This window comes from Buteo buteo, chromosome 7 (assembly GCF_964188355.1).
Source record: "Buteo buteo chromosome 7, bButBut1.hap1.1, whole genome shotgun sequence".
Taxonomy (NCBI): Eukaryota; Metazoa; Chordata; class Aves; order Accipitriformes; family Accipitridae; genus Buteo; species Buteo buteo.
Genome location: NC_134177.1, coordinates 45,720,499 through 45,726,843, shown reverse-complemented (window position 1 = coordinate 45,726,843; position 6,345 = coordinate 45,720,499).

Below are 6,345 nucleotides of genomic sequence, written 5' to 3'. Positions count from 1 at the left end.
ACCCGAAACAGAGCCGGAGGCTCGAGACTCCCCGTCGCCCTTCCGCGCCCCGCCGGGGACGAGCCCGGATTCGTGGGGTGCCCACCCGGGACCGTGCCTCTCCTTCCCTCCACGCAGTATTTCCAAGACGTGTCTTGGGGATTTTTTTCTTAAGTATTTGCCTTCCAAGAGGCCATTGGCTCTCCTGAAGAACTGGGAACAAGCTGTACTGGGAACTGGCAGAAGGGGAAGATGGATAATATTTAAGTTATACTCCTCCACCCCACGGACTGAGAGGGACTTGGGTCTGTTACTTGGTGTTTGGAAGGAGGAATCGCATGTGCTGTTGAACTGAGCCAATTAAACTGTAAATATAGGTGCAGTCTCATCCTCACCCTTCCCCACTCTTATACATAGAGATTTATATAAAATAAGTAAATTTTGTTCAATGGATGTAAACTACTGTAATTAAGTGCAATTCCCCCATCTGTATATATTGTTCCCAAGTCTTCTCTCTCTCCCCCTTTTTTTTTTTCTTTTTTTTTTTTTTTTGGTAAAGGTCAGAGTTGAGGATGGTTTTGGTTTTGTATTTCTCTTCTTCCTTTAAATGAGTTAATTCAAAGACCTGGGCCTAGGCAAGGATGCCGGTCAGGCAGCACCCGACTCTGCGCTGCGGGAGGACAGGCACACGCGTGTCCTCTGCAGGGTGATGTCCCATGTGAAGGAAGGGCATGGGGCAAGTCGAGCAGAGCCCTGGCAGGACCCGGACAGTCTGCGTGGGGACAGCTGCCGCTACGGAGATCTCAAGGGACTCTTCTGCTTTTGGGGACTCTGAGGTGGACTGGGGTGGGGTGGGGAAGTGCTCAGCAGCCCGGTCAACACATCCAGACCGCTGGGAAGCGTTCGGTATCGGTAGTTTTCAGGTGAGCCTGTAGCATTTGCTGCTACAGAGGTGAATGAGGCTGCAAGAAGTTCTGGTGGGATCTTCCTCAAACGGGGTTCAGAGGCTGTCTCCCTTTTCTCCCCTCCCTGGGGCACGGGAGGGACCGAGTGCCCAGTTACTGCCTTGCTCCTGCCCAGTAAACAGCCAGTACCGGTGGGTTATTTTCCGCCATTAGGAGGTTGATGATGAGCCTTGTTGGCTCCACCTTTATCAATAAACACGGTGTTCTCGTCCTCATAGCGTCACCTCCAAGCTGCAGCTGGACGGACGGGCGCTGGGCTGCGATGTGAACGCACCAGTCTACAGTCCCCGCCGGCTGCCTGCCTTGTCTCGCCTGGCAGCGGCTCTTGGAAGAAAAGCTTTGCAGCGAGATCTCCAGCTTGTGAATGAGCCCACTTCTGCGGTCCCAGCTGGGCATCTGCTGAGGACACCGGGCTCCACGACCTCTAGAGCCCCGAAGGGGTTTAGGTGCCCGAGTCCTACCTCCCAAAGCTGCAGAAGCTGTAAAAGTCATCGTCTCCCCTCCTGTGAGACACAAGCTCCTCCATACCTGCTCCCCTTTGTAAATGGATCTAATGCTCTCCAGTTTTGCAAATTTTTCTTGAACTTTGCAGCATGTGCCAGCTGCTGAGTGTTTTGGAGAGCAGTAGAGGTGCCCATGGACAGATGACCGCTGCTAAAAAGAAGAACACTGGATGCTTTCTTTGGGGCAAGAAAGGCTCTTTTGCTCTGTGTTTGTACAAAGTCTAGTGCAGTGGGACCCTAACCCTTGCTGGGACAGATAGGAGTTGCCCTACAGTGAATAAGTCATCACGAATTGGAGATCAATATTCAGAATGACATTTAATTTAATGTATACCATAATTAAATACCATTTCTTCTGAATCATTGCTGCGTGTGGTCTGTAAATTCCGCACTCATCTTCTGCTGTGGTTTGGCAGACGTCGGTCCGGCAGGGACGCAGGCTGGTGGCAGGGACATGTCCCTCCTGCTGTCCCTTGCAGTGCTAATCTAAGTTTCTACCTGCCTGAATGTGGTGAGTCAAGTGTTTCTTATGAAGCCCCAAGTATCAGCCAAAACCAGCAAGAGGCTCCAGGAGGTCCGGAGACCTGTGTCCTCACCCTCCTAATGATGCACTAATGATATGGCCCTTAGTCCAGCAGAGTTTATTCCTCATCCTCCGCTAACTTTAGCAGCCGAGTGTTAAGCAAACCAATTAGGAGCCGACTGCCAGACAAAGCCAAACCCCATCCGTTTTGGATACTGAGCCCGTGGGTCAGTAAAGCACGAGGGGGAGGCGGGAGGGTGTGCTGCGGTCGCTGTAAAGCTTTTGAAGATCTTTGATGGTGAAGAGCTAACATAGCTGAGTGACTCGGAGCACATCGGTAGGAAAGGGTGGCCCTTCTGAAGATGCAGTGCAGGGCTGTGGTTTTAATCACCTTCAAAAATGCCTGGGTTTGGTTTGGCACCCATTTTTTTTTTCATAAGTTAGGCATGGCCTGCTGCGGGAAAGGCTTTCAGAGCAGCAGTCTGGTGCTCACCTTTATAGCCTGAGCAGGGCATCCTGATAAAAACCTTCCCACAGACTTTCTTTGTTTCTGTGAATTTTAGCTACCCCAGACAAAAACTGGAAGTGCAAAGCTGGAAAAGCATGGGAGGCATGAAGACTGCTTGGTCCCTTTCGTGCAGACTCGGAAGTGATGCACCCTTTTAGCAAAAGTTGGAGAGAAAAGATGCAGGTTTTATTCCAAGACCACCCATTTGCACCTTCCTGCTCAGCAAGTCCTTTTCAACACACCTGAATGCCAGGCTGAGCCCTTTTCAAATTCTGCTCCTAACTATTGCATTCCCACCAGTCAGGGTGGAAATGACTTGGATTTTTCTACTTATGCCAATTACATTTTGCTCTGTGAGTGGCTTGTGAAGCTAAGGGGGGGTAAGCTTTCCCCAGCTGATGCGTATCCAGCATCAGGTTGAACTGGTCCTGCAGTGGAATGGGCAATCCAGTGGGAAGCAGGGGGGAGAAAGAGGCACTAGATAACCTGCTGCAGCTGAGGTGATGCTCCAAGGAGGAGGAGGGCAATACATTTGGGGGCTTGACTTCTGCACCAGCTTTAAGATAGACACAGACTGAGAGGTATGGGGCGTGAAAACTATGTGTGGAGCACCCTTTGGTAAGTGGTCCAGTATCAGTGCTGCTCTCCAGAAAGCCCTGCAGAGAAGGTAAGTGAAAACCTTGGGGAAAGGAGACTCTGAGATACACCCTCACTGGAGAGGTACCTGGTGAGGGAAGGGGGGACTGAGCCAAAAGAAAACTGGGAAAAAGGGCATAGGACACATCCAAACACACAGATGGAAAAGTTGACTACCGTGGAGCAAAGAGTGTGTGATAAAGCAGGCAGGATAAAGTCAATAATATGAATAGAACAAATGATCAGGAACAGATGGTATTTACCCAAGAGGTGTGAATTTACGAAGTTGCCAAACAGCTTGTTGTGTGCTGTCACCCACCCCTGGGTAGCAGGAGACGGGAAGGTAGAAAGCATGACAGGTTGCTAGAGGATGCTGTGGATGCTACACATACCAATGCCTTCAGGGAGAAAAAGGTTCCCCTGACTTGAATTTAACCTCTGGCTGAGGAAACCTTTCTGCCCAGGGAAATACCATCCAAAACTGCTTCCCCGAGCAGCCTCTGCAGCAGCTGGCCTGGGGCTGGGGCTGAGGCTGCTCCTGCCCAGACCTCACCTTGCGCTGGAGAAGCACTGGGTGGGGGTGTTTGCTGCTGCAGAGGCCCTGGCTGCCTCATTAAGTTGTTGGAAAATAGGATGTAATGTCAAACGAGGCTCCTGGAAGACACTTCTTTTCATTCCTGTTGCTGTTGGGCACGTCATGTTTGCCTATGATGCAGTTGTTACAGAGCAAAGAAACAAGCAGAAACATGACAAAGTTCATTTGTGACCAATACAGTTTTACAGGGCTGAGTGATTATGTTACTGTTCAAAGCTGTTCACAAGGGGATTCCTTGCACATGAGGATCCACAGGCTGCTATGAGGCTTTCTCGGTCACTCTTCTTGTTGATAACAAACTGCAGCCTCCTTCACAGCAGAGCACAGGGATACAGCTGCATTTAATTTGAAGTGCAGGTGTGGATGCAAAGGAAAAATCCCCCAAATCCCAGAATTACCGAGGTCAGGGGGGTAAGACCCAGGGTGAAAGTTGTCGTGGCTCTCTGATGTGAGGACTCACTCTCCCCAGGGAGGTATCCCCCAAAGTTCACTGTGTTTCAGTGCTCCTTCTCTGACCGGGATGCGCAGGCTGCAGGGCAGAGGAAGGGCACGGATGGGCACGGGGAAGCCCCAAGAGGTGCGGAGGTGGGATGCGGGAGGGCTGGGCAGGAGCGTGACCTCTCCTTTACTTCCAGAGGAGAGCACAGCCCCGTGACACCTGCCCGGACGGGTAAATCCCGTGCCCCGACTGCCTCCTGTTTGTGCTGCAGCACCGGCAAAGCTGCCAGCGGAGTCACTGGGTCAAAAGCAGGTTAGTGCCGCCCTCGCCGCCTGCCCCGGAGCCGTGATAGGGCTTTATCAGCCCATGAGCACGAGCCCTCGGCGTGGGGCTGCGGCCATCCCTGGGGAGCAGGGGTCCTCGGTGCTTATCGCCTCCGTAATTGTGGGGAGGAACAGAGCTAGGGAAACCCTGTCCAGGGCCAAAACCCTGTGTACCGGCTGCTGGCCGGAGGGCTGGGGCACCCTGGTGCTGGGGTCCCCGTCCCCAGGTGCCTGATGGCAGCCCAGTGGTGGTTCAGACCTCGCTGCCAGAGCAGTGCCGCGGCTGGAGCAGTGCCAGGGCTCGGCCACCATCCCCAGTGCTCCTGTGCTGGCCGAGCTCTGGCCCTGCTGCAGCCAGTCCAGCTCACGTCGGCTAGAGTCGAGCATGCGGATTACTAAGGAAGTTCCAGGTCATCCCTGTGGAGGGTCAGACGTCCCGTCGGCCGTGAAGGCAACGGCCTCTCCAGGGATACCGAAATACAGACGAGCTATTTCAGCAACTTTAAAAATGTTGTTTAGCGCTCACGTAAACGTAATGCGCAGTTGCACAACAGCACCCAGCTCCAAACATGTGGGTCTTTCCAGACTTGTTCTGCCAGTCCAGCCAGATGACCTGATCTGCTGGAAATTTGGGCAGGAAAACCAGCAGCAGCAGTGTGGGGCTGTGCAGAGCCTTGGCTCTGCTGGGGCTGTGCTCCCCACCGGTGCAGCCTGCACCCCACACACCGTTGCCCGGCGGTCCCAGTGCTGCCTTCCTGCACGACAGGTCAAAAGGGAAAGCATTGTCAGTCCCCTGCGGACAGCAAACACCCTCTGCCCTTTGAAGCCTTTGAGCGGATTTGGCTGGGCTGGTGGCAGAGTTTGAGGAGTACACAGAGAGGAATGCAGAAAGTGCTTGCGTTGGGAGGCCGGGCTGTTTGCAGACGTTGCCAGCTCCCCACTGCGCTGCGGTCTGGCCACGGGAGCAGGTATACAGAGTCGGTGGATTCCCTGCGCCGGGTGGGTGGCAGCTTCGGGCAGCGTGGATTGATCCCATCTCCTGCTGACATGGGGTTTCCACGATGGGTTTACAGGAGGTCTTCGCAAGTCTGTGAAAATGTGAAAAGGTTTGATGGGAGGAGAGATGTGAGTCATAAAGACCATCAGCAGCCGACAATAGCACTGTAACAGTTTACTGTCTGCCAAGCACATTAAAATGCTCTCAGTGGCCAGAGAAAACCTCACTCTCTGCTCCAGTGCATCTCCGATTGCTCCCACAGCTCCCGGTGCTGTGACCTCCACACCTGCTGCTGCACTGCCCCGCGCCGGCCTCCCCCCAACAGCCAAGGGACCTGCAAATCTGGGGGCTCCACGGTCTGCAAAGATCTCGGGGAGCCTTGATATCCCACCATCCTCCTACCATGACAGGCCAATGCGTGCAATGCTCCGCATCCCACGGCGGAGGAACTGGAGCTGCCTCTCCAGCTGCAAGCACCGGCGGGTCCATCCCTGCACACCCATCGCAGCAGAGTCCAGCCAGCAAACCTCGTGAGCTGCTCCGCACCATTTGCTCTGTGAAGGTCCTTTGCAGGTGCTCAAGTCGCTCGCTTGCCTTCTCACTGGGTGCTATGAGATCTCCTGCACAGATGAGATGGGCAAGACACCGCCCTGGGTCCTCCGGGCACAAAGGATGGACATTTTGTGGAGGCAGTCTGGTTTTGCTGCATGTGGTCAGGTTAAACATCTGGTGTGATAGACTGAGCCACGGACTGTATTACGCGGGCCGGGGAGCTGGGGTAGCTACTCCTCAGTGCAGACAGGTAAACAGCTAAATAAAAGCTCAATGTTCCCAGAGGCAGAGCCCCATGGGAAGCTCCAGGTCTCAGCTGCTTAGC